The sequence below is a fragment of the Lipotes vexillifer genome, unplaced genomic scaffold (assembly GCF_000442215.2).
Source record: "Lipotes vexillifer unplaced genomic scaffold, Lipotes_vexillifer_v1.1 scaffold311, whole genome shotgun sequence".
Classification (NCBI taxonomy): Eukaryota; Metazoa; Chordata; class Mammalia; order Artiodactyla; family Lipotidae; genus Lipotes; species Lipotes vexillifer.
In genome coordinates this window covers 2,396,929-2,407,618 of record NW_006791012.1, presented here as the reverse complement: position 1 = coordinate 2,407,618, position 10,690 = coordinate 2,396,929, and the positions used below count along the sequence as shown (strand labels likewise).

Here is a 10,690-nt window from a genome sequence, read left to right as displayed (position 1 = left end):
GTGAGCACGAATGTGCGTAGACTTGGCTGCGGGTACTGCTGACAGTGTCTGCTAGCTGGGCTTCAATCCATGTCCCTGTAGATTTTAACGTCCCCACAGACTGCTGGCAGCCTGCTTCCAGCTGTGGCAGGCATGATGCAGTGAATTGCTTTTGAATGTTCTTTACTCAAATAGGCAGTAATTACAAGCTTAAAGAGGTTTAGTGGTCCAGTAAACTACATAATCACCCCTGAATTAGCCTGGGCTCATCAGTCGCAGTCCAGCAAGCTCGAGTCTGCTGTTTGTATGCAGCCTTGATCACATAGCAACCTGATCAGCAGGTGTGGAACAGCCAGAGTCCCCCATAAACACAACTGTCTACTGGGGACAATGATCTCTAATGAGATGAGGCTACACCAGCACTGTAATTTAAGTGGGAAAATTAGCACTAGAGAATGAGTACCAGTTCCAGGGGTCTTTAGTCATATTGGGAGCAGCATGAATTCTCCCTCTCTCTCTCCCTGGCTCTCGCTTTCTCTCTCTCAAAACATCTTCTCACCAAGTATACTGGTTTTGCTTCTCACTTATGGATACTTTATTCTTTTTACAAGGGTTTTTCCTCAATATTTAATGCTGGACAGGGTGTCTGTAAAGGCAGTAATGATGACTGTCAACAGTCTCATTCCAAATGGTACCACTGTATTTCATCTTCCTTGTCTTTTCTCTTCATGGCTTCAAAACCCTTTCACTTTGATTTTTAAAGTGGAAAAGTGTTCTACAGGTTGGGGATAGGTCTCCTTTTAGCTGGCACGCTCTCAGCAAGAGCGGAGATGAGGTGTATGTAGTTTGGAAAAGATCCTCACTTTATTGGAGTTTATTGTATAAACTGGTCATGAACTTTCTTTTCAGAAAAGTGGTCCAGGGTGGTGTGCTATGGTTTTGTTTTATTGCTACAGTGAAATTCTTGGGGGAGAGCCTGTATGTCGAAACAGTAGTCTCCTCTATTCTTTCTCCAGTCCTGTAAGATGGAAAACTTGAATTTTATTACATTGCCATTGGAGAGTGGGCAGGGAACTTTTGCAACAAATAAACCCAACAACAACATAGAGCGGATTTTGGAGAAACTTCGGGGGAAATTATACATGCTAAAAAAAGATAAACAGAATAACACAGGAAGGAAGAACGTGGGCTGCAGAACTAGGTTTCTTAGGGTCAAATCCCAGCTTCATCCTATTTGTGAGTAACTTAGACTCCGTGCCTCAGTTTCCCCATCTGTAACATCAGGGTAAAAACACTGATCTCATAGGCTTGTTATAAGTATTAAACAAGTGAATACTGGGAAAGCACTGAGAACATTGCCTGATGCAGAGTAAACATTATAAAAATGTCAGTTAAATAAAGTAAATAAAATCTGTACTGCTTTTGGGATTTGTAGAACTGAGTGAGGAGGATGAACAATTGTTAAAATGGGGCTGCTAGTTTTCTGATGTTTATCTGAAGTCATTGACTTATAAATGCTGGTTCAGGCATTTTGGGTGTCTCTAACTTCAGTAGCACTCGTTCATTCATACAACAGATATTTATTGGGCACAGAACTGGGCTAGTTGCCTTGTAAATGGCAATAGCATTCCTGTGTTTTTATTAGTATTCTACTAAAATGAAATGGTTCCAAATGTAATTTAACTCATATTTGATTAAGAATCACAAACAAAATGAAAGTAATTGGTAGAAAAACACACAACAATTAATTTCAAAGCAGACAATTTAAGGCATATTGTAATGCAGGTGGGTGGAAGAACAGGCATTTGTTTCTATGACCCTTAAAGAGTGTTCTCATATATAACCTACCATCATTCTTGTGTTTATAAGCAACACTATAAGAATGAATAAAGTGATGGATTATTAGTTTCCGTTGAGTTTTGTATCTTGTAGCAAAATTTCCTATTGCTTCCATTAACAGAACTGAGTTGTAGACACATACACATTAAGATAATAGCTTCGTCATAAAATGAGTAGTAATCATCATCTATATATTCACGATTAAGTCATCAGGAATGAGTGGGATTGCTCCACCCATCATTTAGAAAACAAAATAATTTGGAAGTGAATTTTCTCAGCTTGTATGTTATCACCAAGTTTCAAATCCCAGCTCTATTACTTACAAGCTTGTGTGAACGTGAGAAAGTAATTTGTCCTTTCTATGCTCAAGTTTCTTCATCTGTCAAATGGGTATACTATATGAGCCTCCCTCGTAAAGTTTTTGTGAGGATTAGATGAGGTAATGCATGTGAAGAATTTGGAACAATGCCTGGTGCATCCTCACTTCTTAATACGTGTTACCATTACTACTTATATCACTCGTACTAATACTAGAAAGCTGCTATGAATAAAGTCCCTTTGGGGCTTCCCTGGTGGCGCAGTGGTTGCGAGTCCGCCTGCCGATGCAGGGGACGCGGGTTCGTGACCCGGTCCGGGAAGATCCCACATGCCGCAGAGCAGCTGGGCCCGAGAGCCATGGCCGCTGAGCCTGCGTGTCCGGAGCCTGTGCTCCGCAACGGGAGAGGCCACAGCAGTGAGAGGCCCGCGTACCGCAAAAAAAAAAACCCCAAAAAAACAAAAACAAAAAAATAATAAAGTCCCTTTGGATAGTCGCTGGAGGGAGAATGTGGGGAAAGGTCCTGGTGAACTAACTTTCACCTCACAGCTGCATCCCTGCCCCTTGATACTTGCCTGCAGGGCAGAAGCATCCCTGCCCCTTGATACTTGCCTGCAGGGCAGAAGCATCCCTGCCCCTTGATACTTGCCTGCAGGGCAGAAGCATCCCTGCCCCTTGATACTTGCCTGCAGGGCAGAAGCATCCCTGCCCCTTGATACTTGCCTGCAGGGCAGAAGCATCCCTGCCCCTTGATACTTGCCTGCAGGGCAGAAGCATCCCTGCCCCTTGATACTTGCCTGCAGGGCAGAAGCATCCCTGCCCCTTGATACTTGCCTGCAGGGCAGAAGCATCCCTGCCCCTTGATACTTGCCTGCAGGGCAGAAGCATCCCTGCCCCTTGATACTTGCCTGCAGGGCAGAAGCATCCCTGCCCCTTGATACTTGCCTGCAGGGCAGAAGCATCCCTGCCCCTTGATACTTGCCTGCAGGGCAGAAGCTGTGGGGATGCAGTGGAGGAGAGGAAAGCAGCAACTTTTCCTGGATGGAGGCTATTGAAACTGCAGAGGAACATGCAGTCACCTGCCACCACAATGGATAACTTCGTTCATGTTCCATTAGAATATGTTTTTGGTTTTAAAATGTTTACCTTAAAAAAGGGAATGGAGAAATGGGAAAGAAACAGCAGTGGAATGGTAGCCAAGTAGAGAAACTCAGGGGAGGGCACACCTGGCTCCAGAACTAAGTAGCTGTGAGCCTTTGTTCATGTTTTGGGACCTAGCCAAGCCTCAGCTTCCTCATCTATAAAATGGAGCTAAGCATAGCCCCTACTCATGGGGGTCGCCAAGAGTACATGAGATAATGCATGTAATGCAATGTCCTACTGACAAACAGTAAGAGTTCAACTGAGCTATTATTTAAAATGATTTGAACAGGACACAAAAGTGAAGCATGGCCCCTATTCCCACCCCCACTCTCATCCCCCTACTCCTCTTACCCTGTTTTTCTTATTGGCCTTTTTGTGTTTCCTTTTATAGCCGTGGTTTCCTACCAAGAGAATCAATATTCAGCGAGTTCATTAATCATCATAACTGTTCAAAATAATTTTAGCACTCTTCATGAATTTTAATACTTTTAGGAGGAGGATATAAGTAATTGCTAATTTAGAGTCTAAATTTTATGTCTTTAATGCATATATTTAAAAATACTCCTGGAACATATCTATAGCTACTGAAGAATACATCTAAACATAGTTATTATAATGGAATTGCAAGCAACTTAAAAAAAAAATCCCCAATACAAAGGACTATGAAATCCCTTAATGTAGTATCTGTTTTTTTCTATTTAGTGCTTTTAATTTATATTTAATTAATATTTACAAGAAATTAAAGGATCAGATAGGTAAGACAGGCGAGGCATTGTAATATTAGCCTCTTATAATTAACTATAAAACAATGTTTTCAGTGCTGTGTATTGTATAGTCTCATTAGCGCAAAAGTGAAGACTGTTACGAAATGCTAGCCAGGGTTCAATTTTTCCTTCCACACTTATGTCATTTTCATGTGATAAGATCAAGTTTAGAGATTCCCACCTGACCTTCATGCTTGCACACCTCTACTAGCAACTTCTTATAACTGCTGCTGGATAGACAAGAAATCACATCTGAGGGCTTGTCTGGAAAATGGCTTGACTAGGCTTCAGAAAAAGCCAGTGCTGAACAATCAACGGAGCACATTTAGTTTGAGCAACTGGGCAATCTAGGAGCGTTGGTGGAGAATTAAGAAAAGAGGTTGAAATCCTGTGACTTCACTGATGATGCTCCAGACATTTTTGGCTTCTTAGCCGTACCGACCTCACCGTTCTTCTTTCAATTCCAGCCTGTGTGAGGATGCAGGACTCAACTGCTATGCATTCAGGCTATGCTCTTCCACTGCACTGTACACTGCTTTTGTAATGCAAATGAGAGGCACAAAGTGTCTCTTTGATAATGTGCAGTCAGAAGACAAAAAAGCATTCACTGAAACAGTAAAACTAATTCATAAAGCTGAAAGACAATAGCGAAGCATTATGGATTTTTTTAAAGGAAAAAAGTATCCTAGATCAATGTAATTGTCACAGTGTAAGCTATTCATAGTCAATGTATAAGGGGAAAATGGCTGCAAGTTTATTTAAAGTGGCAGAAGTTTTTATAGGCAAAAAAAAATTCATGTTAAACAAATATAAATATATTTGGTTAACAGGCTTCTGCTTCTGCTCTTAGAGGTCACATATATAGCTGGTTATTTTAATTTAGACAGATCCACAATATTCCCTTAGTGACAAAAACTCAGTAGAAGTTTTAAAAGAACACAGAGATCCAATGGTTAAGAGGCATATGGTAGATTTTTTCTTCTTCTTTAAAGGGAGTATCTCTCCATCACATACCAGAGTTTAGCTCAAGGTCAATTTATATTAATGCATTAAACTTTGCTGTGGAGGAGGCAAAGGGCTGGAGGAAAAAGGATAAAAGAAGTTCCGAAATTGTTCTTCCAGCATATTCAGCCAAGCAACAGAACATTGCCTTGATAAGGGTGATATTGGACAGTTGCCATAATTCCTCCTGTTAGATCAGCTCTCCCGGTACCTATTCCCATACCTTTTAAAGTATAGCACGTAACATTTTGCTTGAAAATTGCTTCCACCTCTATTGCTTTGTTATAGCTGTTTTGCAGTTTCGGTGGAGAGGCAGTTCTGTGTCACAAGAAATTACTAATCTGAGGCTTGAGAAGGGGCAGCTAGCTTTCCATTATCTCACCAGTGAGCTCTGTACAGGATTATTTTCAAAATTTCTGTTGCCATTACAATGAGCTGTTAGAGTGGGCAAGGCAGAGAGGGAGGGGACCATTACTGAAACTTGGTTACCAGGGTAGATAAGATAAAGTTCATCACTGTCTTGGCATCCACGTTTGCAGTCAGGGGTGGAAAATTTGATGAAAGGGGTACATTTGGTCAAGGACATCATTCAGTTAGAAGGTTGGACATTTTCCATCTGTGTGTGCTGAAGAGTTTCTCTTTTCCTATTAATGCTCATCTGAAAGAGTGGGTTGGACTGTTTACAGAAATAAGTTTTCTTCCAATGTATTGTAAACTTGTAAATACCAGCTAACCAACATCAGAAACCCCCTCCCGTCCCCATCTCAAGATGTAAGATTGGAATTGGGCAGAGATAACTTTCTTTAGAAAGTTGCCATTTTCTTTCTGTCACTTCCTATCCTCTCTGGCTGGTGAAAGGACCGTTCAGACTTAATTTTTACGTAAGCTATCTTTAGATTTTTTTTTTTAATTTTTAATTTTATTTTTGGCTGTGTTGGGTCTTTGTTGCTGCGTGCAGGCTTTCTCTAGATGCGGCGAGTGGGGGCTACTCTTCGTTGTGGTGCAAGGGCTTCTTACTGTAGTGGCTTCTCTCGTTGCGGAGCACAGGCTCTAGGTGCGCGGGCTTCAGCAGTTGCGGCACGCGGGCTCAGTAGTTGTGGCACATGGGCTTAGTTGCTCCGCAGCATGTGGGATCTTCCCCAGCACTAGCAGGTAGATTCTTAACCACTGTGCCACCAGGGAAGTCCTCGATTTTTTATTTTTTTATTTTTTGAGACAACCTCTGTTTCTGTTACACAGGACACATACTCTAGGGATCATTTTATTCTTTGATGGGGTTATTGAGCCATCACTGCTATCCCAGGTCATTATTAGAAGTCACACTGCAGATCTAGAAACACAGGAAGAGTGGCAAGCAGGGTCTATTTCAGCAAGAGACTGGGAAGAAGTCAGAGTGTTGATTATTGAAGTCAGAACGATCATTTTGCGAGTTCTTGCCTTTAGCTCGGGTTCCACTGCCCAAGCCACTCGTTTTCCCTTTGAGTCTAGCAGCTCTTCTCTCCCCGGCGAAGCCCACCTAATTAATACATGTGTGCAGGTTTAATGTTGGAAGGGAGGGTCGGCTTTACCCATACATCATCACTGTTTTATGGCTTTCACTCATTCCTGAGGTGTTAATGCAGATCAAATGGGAAACACTCGAGAAAGAAGCCTTGCAGCTACTGCACTGCCTGGCTCTCTCCCGTCTCAATCGTTAATTCTTATTGTAAGATCTAAAGGTAATTTTGTTTACTCTCTTAATGCTTTGCCGTTCTCCCAGTGGCCCTTACATATCCTTTCTCAAATTCCCATCTTGATCAATTGTTTGCAAATAATTAAGCTTTTAAGAGATAATGGCAGGAAGCTAATGTACACAACAAAGATGTGGTCTCCTGTCACTGTCTATTGGACTGTGGTCAAATTTGCTTTGATATCCCATAGTGATTAGGTTGATTGGTATATCTGGCAAGTGCAATCCCTCCTTCCTTCACAAGAACCTACTGATCTCTCTTAAACCAGTGTCGTTGCCGCTTAGATGCCATAATAGCAGAGGTGTTCAGGAAAATGGCAAGGGAGACCTAGCCCTGTGGTTGCAATGGTTTGGAATGAATTTTCCATTTTCTTCCTAATATGGCACTCGTCTTTCTCTCTTTTGTAAAATGACATCTACCTTTGCCCTTCTCATGGCCTCACTAGCCCTGTGGGCAGAAGGCAACCTGGGCTTTGAATGTTTTCACAGCAGCCCTGCCTGTGGCATGTTGGGTTTTTGTCAAGTCATTTTTATTTTGTTAAGTCTACAAAGGAATAACTCATACTGTCCACAAAAAGCTTATCTAGTAAAGATGCATAGGATTTCAGATAGTTAAACATATTGGATTTCAGTTAAAAAGCCTACTTCTTTGTGAGTTTTTGACTGACTGTGGATTAGCTACCTGAAGTTGTGGCTTTCATGTGATTCTAGCAATTACAGAATTTTCTGGGGGGTGGGGATTGAAAGTTTGTGGGACACCAGGTTCAAGAACTATGAAAAAAAGAAAAATATCCAGTCGGTCTACCACAGACAGAGGTTTAGGAGTTTTCTTGATACCTTTTGCCCCCTTAACAATGACCAGATTATTGTGACATTTAATTTCATCCAGGCTCATTCATTTCTATTAAAAAAAATGTATCCTGAACAACTGAAAATTGTTTAATGGAGACAGAGTGCTGGGTCTCCATAGCTTGAGGCTGCCTGGCAATTATGCTGCATGAAATTAGGCACAGTTTGTTCCAATTACTTAAAATCAGATCACATGAAAAGTGACAGAGAAAAAAACGGTTAGAACTTTCTCATTTTATGATATTTAAATTCTGAAATCAGAAACTGCATGATGTAAAGAAACAACCTAAACCTGCACTGACAATTTGCAGGCCATAGATTTTGCTCTTTGAAGCTATAATGATTCAGGTAGTTTTAATGATCCAAAGAGAATTTTCCTGACACCCTTTGCATAAATAAAATGTGAATTCCACTTGCTTTCTAAGAATGCATGTAAAACTTGCTCACAAACAGGCATGCAAAAATACTCTTGAAAACACAGCACAAAGAAATGACTGTGACAATTCTCAATTTTCAAAGTAACTAAAGGTAAATGGCATAAATATTAATTTTTATCCAGTGCTGGTCATAATATTAAGACACAACTAACAAGACACAGGGCAAAAGGTGTTGCCATCCAGCTGTATTGAAGAGGGGACCATTGACGTGTTTATTAATTCAACTGAAAAGCACTGAAAGAGATTTCCAGAGGACCTGCAAAACTGTAAGCAAATCATATTACAGAAGATGTTATAGATTGGAAATGACTTGTGTACATCAGTGTACAGCTTTATATAGCAAACAGTGCCAACAGCTAGATGCTAAAATTTGCATATTTCAAAGTCAGGCTTTTATTACTCAAGAATTGCTAGCCTGGCTAACCTCCAGATGATAAAATCGAGAAGTTGTCCCTTTTTCAAAGTCTCATAGTTAGTGATTGGAAGCATAATTTATACAGTCTAAAAGGGTCATATGTAACTTTGTGCAATTCTTCAACTAGTGTAGACATAAAACTACTATATATGAAACCATAATTCAGTATTCAGTTCAGAGGATAAAAGATTCATTTGGTTTGTATTGTGTGGCAAACCTTTATGAAGTGGGAGTCATGTTTTAAACCTTAGGGCAGTGTATTGCTTTTAGGTCAGTATCCAATTGTGAGATTTTGCCTGCAATGACTGGCGTAATGGTGAGTAGGGTGATTGTCACCTATGATCTCTGCCGATTATGGAGGTGATATACTTTCATTTGAAAAGAGTGGGTAGACATCACTTTTAGGAATGAAGTAAGGAGAGTCGTGTTGTGGATCTCAAATTGGATAGTTTGTACTTCCCGTGGGCTTTTAAAAATTTTTTCATTATACATTTTGATGTTGCATCTGAGTGGAGAGTATCTGTGTATCATGGCAAGTCAGAGCCATTCCTTTGTTCCACTGATATTTACTGGTTTTCTTTATGTGCAGGTCTGGGCTTTAAGGATGGTGAATGAGAAAGGCGAGGGTGTTAGAGATGCTAAATGAGTGAGAAGAGACGCATGACCAAGGAAAGAAATAATCAGAACGGGTGTTTCATAGAGTGATGCTTGCTATTAGAGAAAAAGGGGAAAAACTGGTGTGAGAGTGATAAGGTGGTCTGGTGGAGAGTTGGGAGGGTAAGGCTCGGCATTTGAGCTGAGACCTGACAGTGACCTTGGAGCAGGAGCCTGAGGGTAGGGACCAGCTTGGTGTGTTGGAAGAACACACCCAAGTGGCTGGACAGAGGGGTGCAGTGGGGTGAGAAGAGGATGCCCATCTGGGAAGTGGGCAGGGCTGGGTGGTGGCACGCACTGCTGGGCAAGGTGAGCGGTCTGGAGGTTTTTGAGGCGGGACAGGAATGGAGATTATGAGAGGTGTTTGCCATATCCTTCTGTCATGATGAGGCTTAGACACTGGATGGGAAGCAGGAAGTGTCCCTACGTCGTGTCGCTGCGGACTGTGCCTTCCCCTGGCCAGTTTCCTCACCAGTAAAACAGGAGGGACGATAGATTCTATTTATGTCCCTCAAAGGGATATAATGGGGATTAATTACCATTCTGTCTGTAATATACTTGGAGCTCTTTAGAGAGAGGCACTATATTCCGTGAAAGCAAAGCCTTATTCTAACTGTGTATTTATTGATTAAGTGACAATCAAGACACAGTGCTTATGGGAAAAATGGCTACATCTCTGCTGTCCACAAATCGAATCCCCTGTGTATAGATACAGAACATATTTAAACTTATATGTAAGAGCACTGAAGTGGTCATTAACGAGCCTTCTTAGCATCTAATCAGACATTATTAATAAGATTGAAAGCTATGTTAATTAGCATTCAATAGACCAGAATTTAGTTTCCGATGGCACATATAGTTAAATGGAGAGTTGGGGGTGCCCTTTCCCATTCATAAAGAGAATAGAAGGTTGACTATCAGAACAATTATTATCTTGGGAGAATTTATTGGGGTGCATGTCACCAATGGATGGAAACCATGTCCTCAGCTCCTCTCCCAGGCTTTAGAAATGTATATTTCAAACTTAGATATAGTTGACTATTAAACAGAAAGTATCTTGCCAAAACTAATCTTAGTAGAATTCTAAACATCTTACAAGAAGGTATAGATTTCATTTTCTTATCTAATCCTGTAATATTTTTTTTATCCACTCTAACTCCTGAGGCTTTTTCTTTGCATGCAAAATGTGCTGGTCTTTGACCTTATATTGGCCTGTGTTCAGAATCCCAGCATATGTTGACATTCAGATAGGGAAACCAACTTTGGTAGAATTTCATTTGTTTGTGCTTTGCAGAAGAGCTAAAATGAATAGTGTATGTGTCTTCTTTTAAATACACCCACTTTAATTTTGATATTTGCGTCCAGCAACATGGTGTTTTGGGAGGAGAATATCATGTTAACAAGGTGCTTAACTCCTGGGGACCTGAGCTGAGCTTGTTGGTCCAAATGATTCAGCTTTAACAACCTGTGGTTCTAGAAAATATCACGTCAAGGTGGTACACTTTTGTACGCTCAAAAAGAACTTGTTATCTTAATCCCATAAATACGGTGAAGGTCCTGCTG

The 10,690-nt window shown here is 40.9% G+C and overlaps 1 protein-coding gene across 5 annotated transcripts in view; it reads left to right on the top strand.

The window, feature by feature from the left end:
* MEIS1 (Meis homeobox 1) overlaps positions 1-10,690 on the top strand; it is a 140,041-nt gene that overhangs the window by 105,065 nt on the left and 24,286 nt on the right. The window lies entirely within an intron of this gene.